The 17,821-nt window shown below is 42.4% G+C and overlaps 1 long non-coding RNA gene and 2 pseudogenes across 3 annotated transcripts in view; 1 reads left to right on the top strand and 2 right to left on the bottom strand.

Annotated features, from left to right (window-relative positions):
- LOC143663919 (uncharacterized) overlaps positions 1–17,821 on the bottom strand; it is a 458,967-nt gene that overhangs the window by 313,346 nt on the left and 127,800 nt on the right. The window lies entirely within an intron of this gene.
- On the bottom strand, positions 1,640–3,348 carry LOC143664719 (coiled-coil domain-containing protein 112-like; annotated as a pseudogene).
- On the top strand, positions 10,678–11,085 carry LOC143664485 (large ribosomal subunit protein eL27 pseudogene; annotated as a pseudogene).

The raw sequence follows: 17,821 nt of genomic DNA, 5'->3' as shown, positions 1-17,821 counted from the left end.
AACACTTCTCTGATGAGGTAGCGGAGATGAGAGAATACAGACCAAAAGCTACCAATAGATTTTTTTTTTTTTTTTTTTTTTTAAAGGAAAGACAGAGAGAAGGAAGGAAGGATAGAAGGAAGGAAGGAAGGAAGAAAGGGAAACATTTTTAAACATTTTCTTGTTTTATTGTATTCTGTTTCTCCGTTTTTGTTACATGGGCTGGGGCCGGGAATCGAACCGAGGTCCTCCGGCATAGCAGGCAAGCACTTTGCCCGCTGAGCCACCGCGGCCCGCCCGATTTTTATTTTTTAAAAGATGAAATAAAATAAACCTTATGACAAGAACTGCCTTCAGTGTCTTTACACATATCATCTAATTCCAACAGCAACCCTACAAGTTCTAAGTTCTGTTATCTGAATAGTTAGCATCAATAGCACAGACTCTGGAATGAGCATACCTAGGTTTGAATTCTGGTTCTGTTATTTACTAGCAGTGTCACAGGCAAATTATTTGAATGTAGTGTCACAGGCAAATTATTTGAATGTTCTGGCCCTCATCTATAAAATGGGGTTAACAACAGTTCCTACTTCATAGGTTGTTTTGTTTATATATGTAAAGCACCAGGCGTACAGCAGTGCTCAATAAATTTTAGCAAAGGTTATCACTGTCATTATCATTATTACTTTTGATTTTTCTTTCAAACAAATACAAAATGTTTATCACACAAAAATGAAGTAACGCCTGTGCTGGTTTGAATCTCTTGTGTACTGCAGAAAAGCCAAGTTCTTTAATTCTCATTCAATATCACTGGGTGGGAGCTTTCTGATTGCTTCCATGGAGATGTGACCCACCCAATTATGGGTGGTAACTTTTGATTAAATGGTTTCCATGAAGATACAACTCCACTCATTCAAGGTGGGCTTGCTTACTGGAACCCTTTAAGAGGGAACCATTTTGGAAAAAGCTTTAGAGCCACAAGAGCCACCAGAACCAAGAGAGCCAAAAGAATGGACAGAGCCCCCAGGAAGCCGTTGAAGAGAAAGCTACCAGATGCCACCATGTGCCTTTCTAGTTGAGAGAGAAACCCTGAACCGTCATTGGCCTTCTTGAACCAAGGTATCTTTCCTAGATGCCTTAGATTTGACACTTTTATAGGCTTTCATTAATTTGTACATTTTCACAGATTTAGAACTGTAAACGTGCAACTTAATAAATTCCCATTTTTAAAAGCCATTCCATTTCTGGTATATTGCATTTGGGCAGTTTGCAAACTAGAACACTGCCAAACAACCAATTTGTTAAACTTAGAAAAAGTACTAATTTACTATTATATAATTCTAGGCAAAAAAAAAAAAAAAAAATTTTACATTTTTGTTATTCAAGTCAACTTACCTTCAAGCATTAAAAGTTACAAAATTTTGTTTTAAAAAATGTCACTCTATTATTGTCCTAATTCATTTTAAGCCATGACAGAAACAAAACATCTTCAAAACAATCTGTAAATATAAATGACATGTTTATAACAAACTTATTTTAATAACATTTGTATCAATAATAGCCCAACATGGATTAAATACAATTTTTTTTTTGTAGACTAAATAGGAAACAGTAATGACAATGCCAACATGGAACTTAATACCTATCAACTCATGTACAATACAATTAATAATCAATCTGACTGGGGTGGTGGTATTTAAACAATAATGTTAGTTACTAGTATAACTGATATGCTAACATTCTCATCAACTGAATTATCAATTTCATTATCTCATATTCTTCTCTGTTTTCCTTGTCTCCTGATTGGAATAGCCCTATGGGGAATATATAGAAGGGGCCCAGAGTGTGTTGGGCCTAACTTTTTGGTCAGTTCTTCCCAACCTTTGGTAAGTTTGTAAAGCCTACAGGGATCTCTACTAATATTGTTTTCAACCTTTTAATTTTACCAGTCTTCTTTGTTTTCTGCCTTTTCATCTTCCTTTGCCAGACTCTCTAGAATTTTCAATTCAAGTTTAGTAAATCTCTTTCTTGAAACCTAGAAATTTCTTTAGCAATAGTTTTTCTTTTATCTGCCTTTTCTACCTTTCCCCTTAGCTCTTTTTCAAGCCTTAAAAATTCTTCCTGTTCTTTCTTCTGTTGGATGTAACTTTCTAGCAGTAATTTTAATTTAAACAGAAAAAAGCAATTTCTGATGCTTTTTCTCTCTCTTCCTCTTTTTACTGAGAAGCATATTTCATTGACATTTCTATGCTTTTCTAATTTTTCCAAACATCAACTGCCAGTTTTTGGTTTAATTCTGTTCCTCCTTTTGTTTTTAATTATCTTCTTGCTTATTATGAAAAAGCATAGATATAGCCTCTGCCTTTTCCTTTAACCTGAAAACTTCTTTTTTTTTGCTGCTGCTGCTTTTTAATTGTCCAATTCTCAACAGACTTTTTTTTTTTCATCCTTCTAGAGCGAGAAATGTTTGATACCATTTCTCATGTGGGTTGAATTTCATTCTGTGTTCTCCTGGGAAGGTGCCCTAAAACTTCTTCCATAAATGGTGGCCTTCCTTTATGTTTGTTTCTCACGTTTACAAAGTTCTGGTGATCTATTCACCCCAGCCCCCTTGTCACCCTCCTGTTTGCTGAAGGAATTTTTAAAAATCTATCACTTCTTCTGGAAGAGTACTTGAAGGAGAATTGTTTATAGGCATTTTGTTTGGCATGGCTCTGAAAGGTCTCTCTGTTTCTGAGTTACTCATAACCTATGTGTCAATTTTCCTTGATATGGCACTCAACTCATTATTAGTTGTTTCCTCTTCTTTAATAAGTTCTTCATACATTAACCTCTGCTCTTTTTTACAGATGTTAATTGCATTTTCAATCTCTTCCACCATTTCTCTGAGTCAACTAAGTCAGTAGAGACTTCACATCTTTTAACTGATGCTCAAGTCTCTTTCTATTGTTACGTATTTTGGCCAGATGTTGCTGAATTTTTGCTCTGTTTTCTGTTTTATTTATTTATAAAAATAAATTTATCAATTTATTTTCAAATTCTTCCAGAATACGATGTTCAATTCTGAAGTCACTTTCTTGGTGGTAGAAATGACTATGCTTATCTTTTTCTACGTTAATCACTTGATTTTTAAATTTTTCTGCTGTCCGTATGAATTCTGCTTTCTTAAGTCCGACTAGCTTTCCGCTTCCAGTTTTGAAGCTGAAAAGTTCGAATTCTACCAGAAGTACTAAAACAGCCATCATTCATTCCGTAGCGGCGCCGGCGCTCTTCACAGGCCGGTTCCGGGGCCGTCCCTGCCGCCGCCGCCGCTGCTGGGATACCACCGCTGCTGGGGTACCACCGCCGGGGTACCGCCGCAGCCACCATGGCGGTCGTCAGCGGCCATTCTTCCTCGGCGATCGCTCGGACCGCACCGGGCCGCACTGGACTGCATCGGACCGCATCGGACTGCATTGGACCGCACCGGACTGCATCGGACCGCACCAGATTCCAGCGCGCTGCGACTCCATCCGCAGATCATCCTGGCCCTGCAGACCGCGAGCCGCGCGACGGAGCTCGCCGGGGATGCGCAGCGCGCTACTTCCAGCGTCATTCCAATTTAAGGACTAGGAAGCAGAGGCGCATATTGTGCCTTGTCAAAGTTTGTAGACAAGTGCATCCCCCAGCGTTGGACTGGGGAATTTGAATCGAGAAAGTTTCTGACTCCAGAGACTATTCTTGACCAGCAAACAGTATTTCCTTTGCTTTGGCACCCCTAGGGGCGAGTCGGCCTGAAAACAGCGCTAACACAGCAAAGGACCACTGAGAGGTGGAGAGTGTACGACTGGTAAGAACCAGCCAAGCCAGAAGTCAAATCTATGCCCAAAGGTTTCAATAATACTTATTCAACATTTCTTCTACCTCAATCCAGTTTGATTTGGGTTATCTGTCCCTTACAGTTGAAATCCCTTGCAGCCTTGACTAATATAATAATTTAAATTTCATCTTCAAGAATGTCCTTGTATTCTGGGCTCAGCTGACCCAAGGAGAATAGGAAACATCCCCACAAAACAATCTACTCTAAGGTTACAAAACCAAAGCTGTTTATTTGTACATTAATTTCAATTAAGCATCCTCTTTGTACTAGGCACTATATTAGATGCCAAAATATTCTGGGTGGATTGATTGGGCATAAGGCATTTCTGCATGAAAATATCAATGGAGTTTCCACCAGCATATCAATTAGGGCCAGCTTCAGCCTCAAACAGAATTTCTGTGCTCTTATGTCGGAACAGAAGTCTTTGGGATCTTATGACTCATGCCAGATCTTTTCTAAGCCTTGCATATCCATTGCTACAGCTGGACTCTGGTTTGTCTTTAAATGGAAGAGGTAATGGGGAACTTCTGCTCAGACTAAATTATTCATCTCCATCGAACCATATAAGCAGCATTCAATCTCCATCTCAGGACAGTCTTCCCAGATCAAAATATTCGATTGAGGTCAAAACAGGAAATGCAGATGTATAATGAGTGACTTAGAAAGCCCTCCACCAACAAGGTGGGTTATTTCCTCCTTGGCATTGGTTCTACCCACAGAGAACCCTTGAGAACTGGGGATTACTTTTGATTTTTACACTCCAAGCATCACAGAAAATATACAGTGACAACCCCAGTCATTCCCTGGAGAGTTCATTGCTCTCCCTCATCTTCTTTGATTCCCCTGCCTCCTCTCCACATCCTTTGAACTTCTAAAAAGACACTTTGAAGGCATGTCATAAAGCAGTTCTTCATTCATGCGCCTCTCTTTGATGATCTTGCTATTTGTCTGAACTACAGCGTCCACAGGATGTCGGGCTGGGAAAACTGAAAACCAATACTGACAAGGAAGGGCCGAGAAAGGGGAAAGAGGGAAAAGGCGAGACAAGAGGGACCCGGGTGAAATTTCTGGCCTTGCCTCCATGCCTTTCCATCAGGGTGGCTGCAGGCACCTGAGCCCAGCACAGGGCATGGCGTGCAAAGCACTCCGTCCAGGCTCCTGCCCTGACCTCACCCACATAAGCTCTCTGCCCACTCCCAGCTCCTGCCTAATGAAAAGCATTACTGGTTTGATTTTTCCAGCTTCCCTCTTTCTACTGAAAGATTCACTTATTTCAAAGCTAACAAGATACCACAAACAAAAGAGAGAACGCCAAGCAGGAAGGCATGCAGGGTGCAGACACTCAACTTTCTCATTCTCCGTTCACTGAGTAAGTGGGTAAAAACTAAGACTTTTATATATATGACTCTCAAGAATCACAAGTTCCTCAGGAAACAGCCGTGACCCTCAAGGCAGCATCCTTGGCACCTCAGCCCTGGTGCTGGTAACAAAAGGTAAGAAGCCTCCCGTGAACCTGTGTGTTCTTAGATCCAAAGGGAAAATAAATCACTCCCTTCTGTGATGGGGTGAGTCTGGTTAATACTAAAGAAGTGGTGGTGAGTCGGGCTGGGAAGAGAAGTCTTCGGTGATTGCTCTTACCACTGATAGTAAGTACATCAGCCTCTATCCATCAGGAGGATGCTGGTATCAGAGGTGAGGGAGAGGGACTCGCTCATTCCTGCACAAGTCTTAGTGAGGGTCCCCTAAGCACTGGGAGTGAGTAAAACAGATGGGGTCCCTGACCTCCTGCAGTTAATAGCTCAGCGGGGGGTCAGATGTTACACAAACAGGTCCACACATCCACATGTAATTATGAATTGGGACATGCCTTGGAGGAGTAGTGTAGAATGTTATGAGAGCACTTGATACAGACACACGGTTTAGACAAGGGAGACAGGCAATGTGGAGATCAGGAAGGTATGCCTAAAGGGGGAGAGGACCGGGCAGCCATTGGGTAGAGGAACAGCATTTTCTGCCCAGGGAACAGCATCTGAGAAGGCCTGGCTGAGGGGGAGACAGAATAGAGGCGTCAATCGTAGAAACAGGGAACCGGCTAGACATTCAACAAAGGCGCCCTAACCCCATGACCCTCCAGGGGCTGTTCTGAGCACCAGGAGTGCACAAGTGAGCACAAGTCACAAAGTCCCCGTCCTCCTGCGTTCCCATCTCAGAAGTTACCTAGTTGGAAACCAGACTTCGGCAGAGTTGCCAACAACACAAAATGCATGGCCGTGGTGTGGAAAATGATGGCACTACTTCTCATCTGAAGAGCCTGTAGCATGTGCCTCCTGACTGAAGATGAGGAGCTATTCTCATCCCTAAACTGTCCTGGGTGTCTGCCAGACCCAGCTGACCAGTGAGGATAGAGCAGGTCATACAGCTCAACCAGGAATCCCAGCCCACCATGGCCAGGGGCTGGCAGTTGCTTCCACTGAGGAGTGACCAGCTAAGTTCTGAAGGTTGTTCTGGCACATGGCAGAGAGCACTGCAGGGGACAGGAGCTTGACTCAAACAGGCTTCCTGTCCCAGTTCTGCCACTGGCCAACTCAGCAACCTCTCTGACTCTCATAATTCAACCTCTCTGACCTCCAGCTTCCATATAATCAAATTACTAAGGCCTTCACTACAGGGTTGTTGTTAGGATTAGAGTTAGGGCATGTCATGCATTCGGCACCCTTGTGCACACGGCAAATGCTCACTCAGCCTCAGCTACTCTGATGGCGATGATTGCGAGATATGCCACTCCTCTGACCTGAGGCGCCTGGCTTAATGTAATTTTCATAAATCACAGCATTAGAACTCAAGCAATTAAGTGCAATTCACAACCCGCTCCCCTTTATTCATACATTGCCAGGGAAACCAAGGCACAGTTCAGCATCTAGCCCGGCATAACCCCAGGACTTCAAAGTCAGGAATGTTCATTTCTGAGAACAGTGAAGCAACCACAGGAAACATGCTGCAGAAGGGAACAACTGACTAAATCAGTCCCACGGGAATTACACGGAAATATCTTCCATTCAAAAAGACTTTGTGAATTTTCCATTGCAAATATTTAATATCGAATTGGGTTCTCTCTTCCGCTTCTGTCAGTGGAGTGCTCAAAATAATTTTAATATTAGCCTAAGCCAAGTAAAATTAGGAAGATAAATCTGCAACATTTCCTTCCCTTTCTCCCTCTTACTCCCTCTCCCTGCCCACAACATCTCCCAAAGCCAAAACTCAATGATCTGAAATATTTAGCAGCTCAGCAGTTAAGCAGTAGTTTTTAAAACAGATGACATGGCTCAAACCTTGGCCCTGCTATTTATAAATTGCATGACTATAAGCCAATAACTTATGCCCTTTAAGCCTCAGTTTCTCTTCCAGAAAATGGGGGCAACAATAGTATTTGCCTTATCAAGTTACTGTGATAATTCAATGAGATAATAAATGCAAAGTGCTGTGTACTAGGAAAAGTTCCAGAGATGAATGTTAGCTACTATTATTTCCATAGCTGTTCCATTCCTACCCTCTGGTAGGAATACTGTACCGGAGGATGACCACATAAAGCTGGCCCAGCAGGCTCTGGGAGGGCATGAGCTGGCCAAGGAGAAAACCATCCTTGGCTGGAATGGGATAAGGAGGCTTGGAGTCCTCCTTGGAGCGCAGCAGGCCACACCCAGAAAGAAAGGGCTGTGTGAGATTATCAGTTATCCAGTCACACTGCTCTGATGTTGACAGAGCTTCCTTCCTCTGTTTCTTATAGTTTCCCCTTCCCAAATCAGAGTTGACACCAGATGAAAGCCCTAGACTCATCAAGAATATTCAAGGACCTCTAGAGGTTTTTCTATTCTTTCCTTCCTTCCACCAATGAATAACACAAAGTCCTTGACTTCACGGAACTTACACTCTAGGAGGGAAGGCAGCCCATAATGTTGTAAATTAGGAACATTTCTATGAAAGAAATAAAGTGGTAATGAGAGCAAGTCGCCTGGCATGTAGCCTCAGACAGGGCCATCAGTCCCTGAGGCTACACCAGCCACACAAAATAGGTCATCCTGCTACTCTTAATTTTTATTGCAGAAAACAGACCAAGGGAATAAGTGCTTAAGCCAGATGAAAAGAGAAGCACTAGAAAGGGTTTTGTTTTTTTACATATATAATCAGTCTCTTCTCCCCTCCACCAAACCCTGTAAAGGATAGCACAGGATGGACCCCAGGAGACTCCAACCCACCTCCCCACAGATGGCCCTACAACATTACCAGAAGCACCGGTCTCTTTGATTTGTGCCATGCCCCCACCACCAAGCTAATAACCATCAAGACAGAAATAGTCATTCTACAAGCAGGCTCTCTGCATCAGGCATCAGCTGAGCACTTCCTGTGCATTTCCTCATTTAATCCTCAGGACAATGGGGACAGTGATATTGTTATCTCATCCCCCTTTTAGTGTCAGGGAAACCCAAGCTCAGGGAGGTGAAGTTGCTCAAGGTTACACAGCTGGTGGGACAGGGATTCTATGAGGTAGGTACTACTATCAGCCCCATTTTACAGTTGAAGAAATTAAGACACAGACAGGTAAAGTGATCTGTCCAATGTGTACCACCAGGAAGGTATAGAGGGAGGATTTAAACCTCAGCCGACACCACCAAAATACAAGCACGTAGGAACTCTGAGATGTGTGCCAAGAATAGTGAGCAATTCGATTTCTCTGAAGCAGTAAGTGTTTGGCGAGATGTGGAAGGAATGTCTACATCCATTCAATAAGCGCGTGAGAGATCAGCAAATAAAACAGATATGGAACCCGTCTTCCCAGAGCATCAGTCTAATAGGAAGGACAGAGATGAACAAGTATATACACAAAATGCATTACTATTGGGGTAAGAGCTGAGTAGGAGTGTAGGGTGTGATAAGAGCAGATAAGAAGGGAGATCAGAGAAAGTTTTTCTGAAACAGAAACTTCTAAGGTGACACCCAATGGAGGAATGCGGGTTGACTCCAGGAAGAGAAGGGTGATCTACATACCAAAAATCTAGAGCAACAGTTGCAAAGTCCTTGGAAACAATGTGACAAATTTGAAGAATTGAAAGAAAGCCTGAGGGACTAGGGCACCCTGCGGGGAGATGAGAGAAGCAGGGTGAGGAAGACCTGAGTCTGGAGAGGGTGGCAGGGAAGAAATAGAAAAAGTGATGGGTGGGAGGCCAGGTTATCAAACTTTAAGCAATAGGTTTGGGGAATCGAAACATTCCCACAAGCAGAGATGCACTTTAGGAAGGTGGGTCTTGGAGACACATTGTCAGACAGTGTTGGAAGAAGCCAGGTTGGTAGCATGGAAACAGTGAACATAATTCAGATTGTAATGAAATAAGTATTGGGGGAGATGGGGCTTACTAGACTCAGGGTTTACTAGAGAGTAGAGTCTTCAACTAAAGAGTAACTGCACCTTCCTCATTTTTGTAAGCATTTAAGTTTTTAACCCCTGACTGGGTAAAGGAGAAGGTCTATTAGATAGTAGTGTTTGGATCCTAGTTTGAGACCAGCCAGGAACAGTTCCTGAATTATTCACCTGCTATCATACACATTCTAAGTTTAATATAAAAGGTTGTTCGGCAGAACATCCCAGGAATTGGGGAAACAGAGGTATCTTTGCCTAGCACCATTTGGGAAAAAAATATGATCCAAGGGATATAAAGGGTCATGCCAGTAAGTGCTCAGATCTTCAATGAAATGGGCCATTCTTTCAGAGGAATATCCTAATGGTCCCAGCAGGCAAGGGAGCTAAGGATGGAAAAATCTTCTGATTACAGGACTTCCCCCCCTTGCTGATGCTTGGAACAGGACAGAAAAATGAAAATACACCTCTTGCTCCTCTCCAGAAAATCCCAACATGGAGCATGGAAGCCAAGAAGTAAAAAGAGTCAAAAGAGAAAGAGTGAAATGAAGAGAGAGGTGCCTTGTGACCTGCAGGGAAGGTAAAGGGGTGACTGTTATTTCAGATGTCCTGTGTCTTTGTTGTTTAGGAGGATGGAAAATGCTCAGGGATCTCCAGACACTAAGGCTCAGCAGTTCCAGCTCATTTTTACTGGATTCTCTTAAGTCCACAGAGGATGCATCACCAGATTAGTCCACTGGAGAAGAAGCCTTGCTTTCTAGGCTTCACAGAAGCCAGCCATGACAGACATGTGTCCCCAAGCTTCAATCCATAACTCACAGTTCTCTGGAGAACCCTACCTCTAAAGGGTTAAGCATGGGGTACTTTAAGGACACAGGATGAGCAAACACAGCCATGTTCCCACCCCTTGCAGAGGTTACAGCCAAGTAGGGGAAACAGACATTCATCAAATAATCACACACATACACACACATATTATTCAAAACCAAGTTGCACACTTTGAAGGAAAGAGATATAGTCCTATGCACACACGTCATAAAGTTATCAAGCATAGTCAGGGTGGTCAGGAAAGATTTTCCTGAACAGCAGTTTGCTAGTTGAAGGGGGTGGGGCAGGAAAAGCATTCTAACAGAGGGAACGGCAGGTGCCAAGATCCTAAAGAAGGGAATGTACAAAGACCTGAGAGAGGGCTCTGGTAGCAGAGCATGGATGGCCAGCATGGCATCTGATAAGCATCTCTCTCCCCGTGGTGCTGCATTAAAGCTCTTCTAACAATCCCCAGACTCTCAGTTGGGTCCCTCTTTATTGATCTCTCCCCAGCTCCCAGCACAGTTCTCAGAAAATAGGAAGCACTCAGTACATACTGGCTGGAAGAGTGTATGAGAAGAGCCATGGCTTTCTACTGTAGGACCTGGTGGTTGCTGCTGAAATGGGCAAGTTCATGAAACTCAAGAATGTAGGGCTGGTCCTGGCCAGATGCTATTCTGGACGCAAAGCCATCAAGGGGAAGGACACCGATGGTGGCACCTCAGACCATCCCTACAGTCATGCCCTCATGGCTGGACTCTACTACTACCCCTCACAAAGTGACGGGGGGTAGTCTTCTGCCATGGGCAAGAAGAAAATCACCCAGAGGTCAAAGATCAAGTCTTTTGTGAAAGTTTATGAGTACAATCTCCTCATGCCCACAAGGTACTCTATGGATATCCCCTTGGACAAAACCACCATTGGAGGCCCTGCTCTTAAAACACAAGACCCAGCATGAGGCCAAGGTCAGGTTCAAGGAGAAGTATAGGATGGACAAAAAAAGTGGTTTTTCAAGAAGGTACAATTTTAGATTGTTTGTTTCAGTTATTAAAAATACAAAATAAGAAAAGCAGAACAGAATAATGCTGAAGACAGATCTCTTGACAGGCACACAAGCAGAGGAATTAGGGAAAGTCTGTGAATTAAATCCGCAATGACCAGCATAAACTGGAACAGATAAGTAAAGTGCTGCTAAACCCTGGAGACAATCTTTGGTGAACCTGGATTCCTCCCTCTTTGTCTGTGATTCTGAAGCTTGGACCTGGCAGCTAGTGTCCTTGCTGCTGCTAACACACCTGGAAGACCCCTTTCTCAGTCTGGGCCAAGTTTGGCCAGGAGGCCAAGGAGTGAAGGCAAGACCTACAGCATGACCCCAGCTATATGAGGAACTGCCCAGGGACAGGTGGAGGCCTCTCTGTGCTGCTGTTCTCTTTTCTCTTAGCCTTGGTTTAGTTCCAGAGTCAGCAGAACTCACCTAGGTGGGTGGGATCTAGCCTCCTCACCTAGGGAGGGAGGCATGAGCTCCACAGCCAGGAGTGGCAGGGTTCTCCAGAGATACTAGCCCATGACCAAACTAGAAGCTGCCTGGGAGGCAACAGGACCACTGTGTTATTTCTGGGGTGTGAGAATGTCAGCTCTAATCAAGGGAGACAAACCAAAGATAAGATGAAAGATAGAGAGAACAACAAGAGATGCCCCTACCAACCTCTCCAGAAGACCAAGTCGGTGTCTTAGAAATTAGTTTGATATTATTCCAAATACAGCAACATACCAGGATTTTTAAAACACCTTCTGTGATACCTCTCAGTTATTACAAATAATACATTGATCTACAATGTCCTCTTTCATATTGGAAGATATTTCATTCCAACCTGGGAACTAGACTCCAAGGTGCCTCAATCAGCAGTTGGTGATCTTTTCAGTGCACACCTCAGTTGATGATGTGCCCGTTATCAACTCTCCAGGGGCTTCCTACCACACCTAACATGAATGGAGAAGCCACACTATGATCTGGCCCCTGCCCACAGCATCAGACTCCTCTCATACCTCCCTCATGCTGCTCACCATCCTGCAAAGTGACATTCTCTCAGTTCCTCAACCAGGCCAAACACTTCCCTGCCTGCAGGCCTCCACAATGCTGTTCCCTCTGCCTGGAAATCCACTCCACACCACCATCATTACCTCTGCCTCACTGGCAATTTCTCATCCTTCGGGTCTCAATTTAAATATCACCTCCTCAGAAAGAGGACTTGCTTAATCACTCCCCCCACTCTGTTTTGCCTTTATCTCAGGATCCTATTTTATTTATTTATTTATTTAATTTAGAGGTGATGCCTGTCCAACCAGTATTCTCTTCAACCCCTCAGAGCATTTTTCACTTATCTACAATGTGCTTACCTATCATCAGGCTCTCCCGCTAGGCTGTGTGCTTAGAGGGCAAACAATGCATCTGCCACGAGGCCAGTGTTTCCTGTCACCCAGTTCAGTGCCAGGCACACAGTAGGTACTCAGCTACTAATAATTGCTGAATGAATAAGTTAGGTAATCTGCAAAATTACTGTCCTGCCCTCTTCAAATACATCAACTCATGAAATAAAAAAGAAAAAAGGCTTGGGAGCCATTCTAGATTAAGACACATATTTTGGTTTCCCAAAGCTGCCAGAATGTGATATATGAGAAACAGGTTGGCTTTTACAATGGGAATATATTAGCTTGCAAATTTATAGTTTTAAACCATGAGAATATCCAAATTAAGGCATCAGCAGGACAACACCTTCCCTGAAGAAAGGCTGATGGCACCTGGAACACCTCTGTCACATTGGAAGAACACGGCTGGTGTTTACTGGCCCTTCTCATCGGGTTGCATTGCTTTCAGCTTCTGGCTTCAGTGGCCTCCTCGCTCAGCTTCTGTGGGTGTGCCCTTATCTCTCAGCTTCTTTGGGGCTTCTTTGTGCTCTCTGGGCTTTTTCTGTATGTCCTTTCTCCTCTTTTAAAGGACTCCAGTAAAGGGATTGAGACCCAACTTGAATGGACTGGGACACTTCTCAATGGAAATAAACTAATCAAAAGGTCCCACCCACAATAGGTCTGTACTCCCAGGAATGGCTTAAAAGAACATAGCCTTTTCTAGGGTACATAACAATTTCAAACCAACATGAGACACCAAAGAGACATGATAATTTAATGAAATATATGCTCTTGATTGGATCAAGAATAAAATAGGTTATTGATAGTAAAGGACACTCTTGAAACAATAAGGAAAATTCTAACATGTACAGTGTCGCAATTTGCCAGGGCTGCTTATGGCAAAAACCACAGAACTGGTCAGCCTAAACGATAGGAATTTATTGGCTCACAATCTGGAGCAGTCCACAATCAAGGCATCAACAAGCTGTGTCTTCCTGAAACTCAGAGTTAGAGATCTGAAGCTCTGAAAATCAACAGTACCTCAAATAAGAACTGTTTAGAAAGTTGAAAAAGTGATCAGACTTCAAGTAGAGATATGAATGAAGCTGATCTGTATAGGACTAAGGTGTATCAGAATATCTAATACATATCAAAGTAAAGGATGATTATCATCCATATTTCAAAATACCTTCAACTTCTGAGTGAGACTAAAGGCAGAGATATTTATTTGGTGCAAAATTTATATTTTGAGAAGTGCATTTCCTTATTTAACTTGTATGGTCAATTTAGTTCAACATCACAAGTACCTGGAAACTTGAATAGGGCGTGAGATTTTGTTGGTTTGTCCAGGTTAGTGTGATGCCCCAGAGTAATAAATCCCAGAGTAATTCGGGCAATGAATAAAGAAGTATTTGCAAAGTCCCCTTGGGGGAATGGGGAGAAAGGAGGGAATGTTCAACTTCCCCATTTGGAGAACTTCTAATATTCCCACAAGCAGTGGAGACAAGCAAATCAGTAGGGTGAGCCCTCAATCTTGGGGTTCGCCCCCATGAAACTTATTTGTACAAAGGATAGGCTAAGCCTACTTAAAATCAGGCCTAAGAGGGGACTTCCAGGAAGATGATTAAAAAGAATAACCTGAGATTAGCCATTTTTGCTCCACGGAAAAGTTAAAGAAGGGACAGGAGGGTGACTGAAGCAGCGATTTGGGAGTGCAGCTAACCTGGGAGACCTTCTGCATCTCATAGGGCACCCTGATTGCAGAGGCCAAGGAAATGAGAGGCAGAAAGCTGGAGCCTAGCACATGGCTGTAATGCTCACGGGAGTGCAAGAACTGGAGCCAGGGACTAGGAAGTAAGCCAGGCCGTGTTCCCTAGATGCTCTACCGTCATCAGCCCCATGAATGGTGACTCGCCCCAACACCCCACACACCCGAACCACATCATCCACTTCCATTCTCCACGCTCCAGGAGCCCCCACCCCACCAGCCTCCAGCGCACGTACCTGCACTCCACCCCCATCCTCTCTTGCAGCCTGCCGAAGCACTACCATCCACTCTAAATTCCCCACAGACTATTGCCAGTGAGTAAAGGATATGGGCACTAACCTTCATACCCAGGTCACCCTTGCCCCCTGCCCACAGTGTCTTACCTTGCTAACCCCGAGCTCTGTGCATCAGTTTACGGCATTCCTAGGCCCCTGCATGCGCACGGGCCCCAATCACATCATTCAGCTCTGGGAACTGCATTTTATAGCACTCCTAGAACCGTGCATGCACGTGGCCTTCAGCCACATTTCCCAACTCTGAGAAAGTGCTGACCTATCCATGAAGGCATAATGCTGACCTACTGCCACAGCAATACACACATGCACAAAGGGCCCTGTGCCTTAGAACAGTGCACACAACGGTTATACCCTTCAGACCAGTGCACCCGCACAGCTATATCCTCCCTGGCCACTGGACACCCATGTTCACAAGCATCAGCGTATCATCCCCAACCTGTGCCTACACCTGCCCTAAAACAAATCACCATACTGAGTGCCCCACCCTGTACCCTGCTCCCTGCTATACAACCATCACACAAACACAAGGCCTTAGACTTCTGAAAGAATTCAACTCCCAAAGTAAATCAATCAAGATTACATGCCATGAAGACAGCAGAATATCACTAAGCATATTACAATGCAGACACATATAACCCTACCTAATGAACAAATTAAGACACCGGAGGAGACACAGACATTGGAACAATTAATCAAACATGTTCATACAACTGTATTTATAAAATAAGTGGAACAGCAAATGACATAAAGGAGATCAAAAAAACAGCAGAAGAGCACAAAGAGGAATTTGAAAGAATAAATAGAAAGAGAGCAGATATCACGGAGATTAAAGACTCTGTTGACCAAATAAGAAACATACTAGAGGCACACAACATCAGATCTGAAGAGACAGAAGAAAGAATAAGTGATATAGAGGACAGGAAAACTGACTTTGAACACTCAAAACAGCAAATGCAAAAAAAGGTGGGAAAAAACTGAATTGGATCTCAGGGAAATGATAGACAAAACAAAGCGCCCAAATAAAAGAATCATTGGTGTTCCTGAAGAACAGAGGAAAGGGCTTCGAAGAGTAGTTGAGGATATAATGTGGGAAAACTTTCCAACCTTTATGCAAGTCAAAGAAACCCAAAAAACTCCAAACAGAATAAATCCAAATAGGGCTTCCCCAAGATACCTACCGATCAGTCTGTCAAATATTGAAGAGAAGCAGAAAATCCTGAAAGCGGCAAGAGAAAAACAATCTACTACATACAAGGGAAACCATATAAGTGAGTTCAAACTACTCAGCTAGCACCCTGGAAGCAAGAAGGCAGTGGTATGATATATTCAAAATCCTGAAAGAGAAAGACTTTCAGCCAAGAATTCTGTACCCAGTGAAACTGTCCTTCAAAACTAAATGAGAGATTAAAGTTTTCATAGACAAATAAGTCCTGAAAGAATTTGTCAACAAGACACTGGCTCTACAAGCAATACTAAAAGGAGTTCTGCCAGCTGAAAAAAAAAAGACAAGAGAGGGAGGTCGAGAGGAGGGCACAGAATCAAAGAGTACCACAAGGTGTAATTTAAAGAATACAAAGGAAAAGAAGGAAAAGAATATATAGATCTGACAAATAAAATTAAAAAGATAAGATGGTGAATTCAAGAAACTACTTTTCAGCAGTAACTCTGAATGTTAGTGAACTAAAATTAACAGTGAAAAGATACAGATTGGCAGAATGGATTAAGAATCATAATCCAGTATATGCTGCTTACAAGAGACTCATCTTAGACACAAAGATACAAATAGATTGAAAGTGATAGGATGGAAAAAGATTTTCCATGTAAGTTGAAACCAAAAGAAAGCAGGAATAGCTATACTAATATTGGATAAAAATAGACATTAAATGTAAAGATATCATAGGAGACAAAGAAGGACACTATGTATGAATTAAAGGGTCAATTCACCAAGAAGATATAACAATCATAAATGTTTATGCTTCCAATCAAGGAGCTCCAAAGTATATGAGAAAGACACTGACAAAACTGGAGTGATAGATGTTTCAACAACAACAGTAGGAGACTTCAATACACACACTCCTCTATAGATAGAACAACCAGACAGAAGATCAACAAAGAGATAGAGATGTCAAATAACTTGCTAGATGAAATAGACCTAACAGATGCATATACGTCATTGCACCCCAAAGCACAAGGATATACATTCTTCTCTAGTGCTCACGGAACATTCTCAAGGATAGATCATAAGCTGAAGCACAAAACACATCTTTATAAATTTTAAAACATTGAAATTATTCAAATCACTTTCTCTGATCACAATGGGATGAAGCTGGATATCAATAACCATCAAAAACAAGAACATTCACAAGTATATGGAGATTAAATAACACACTTTTAAACAACCAGTGGGTCAAAGAAGAAATCATTAGAGAAATAGGTAGCTATCTGGAGATGAATGAAAATGAGAATACAACTTATCAGAACTTATGGGATGCGGCAAAGATGGTACTGAGAGGGAAACTTATTGCCCTAAATGCCTATATTAAACAACAAGAAAGAGCAAAAACCAAGGACTTAACACCACACCTGGAGGAACTCGAGAAAGTACAGCAAACCAACCCCAGAGCAAACAGAAGAAAAGAAATAACAAAGATTAAAGCAGAGATAAATGAATAGGAGAACAAAAGAACAATAGAAAGAATCAATAAAACCAAAGATTGGTTCTTTGAGAAAATCAATAAAATTGATGGGCCACTAGCAAGACTGACAAAGAAAAAAAGAGAGAGTAGGCAAATAAACAAAATCAGAAACAAGAAGGGGTGCGTTACCACAGACCCTGAGGAAATAAAAGAAATCATAAGAGGATACTATGCGTAATTGGAGCTGATGGGATACAGACTGTGCAATAGGACTAGATACAAAAACTCAGAAGTGGACAGCACAATAATACCTAATTGTAAAGTAATCATGTTAAAACACTGAATGAAGCTGCATCCGAGCTATAGGTTTTTGTTTTGTTTTGTTTTGTTTTGTTTTGTTCTTACTATTATTACTTTTATTTTTTTCTCTATATTAACATTCTATATCTTTTTCGGTTGTATTGCTAGTTCTTCTAAACCGATGCAAATGTACTAAGAAACGATGATCATGCATCTATGTGATGATGTTAAGAATTACTGATTGCATATGTAGAATGGTATGATTTCTAAAAAAAAAAAAAAAAAAATGGACAGCACAATACTACCTAATTGTAATGTAATTATGTTAAAACACTGAATGAAGCTGCATCTGAGCTATAG

This window comes from Tamandua tetradactyla, chromosome 20 (assembly GCF_023851605.1).
Source record: "Tamandua tetradactyla isolate mTamTet1 chromosome 20, mTamTet1.pri, whole genome shotgun sequence".
Classification (NCBI taxonomy): Eukaryota; Metazoa; Chordata; class Mammalia; order Pilosa; family Myrmecophagidae; genus Tamandua; species Tamandua tetradactyla.
Note: the sequence above shows the minus strand (reverse complement) of the source record. Positions and strands in the feature narration are given on the sequence as shown.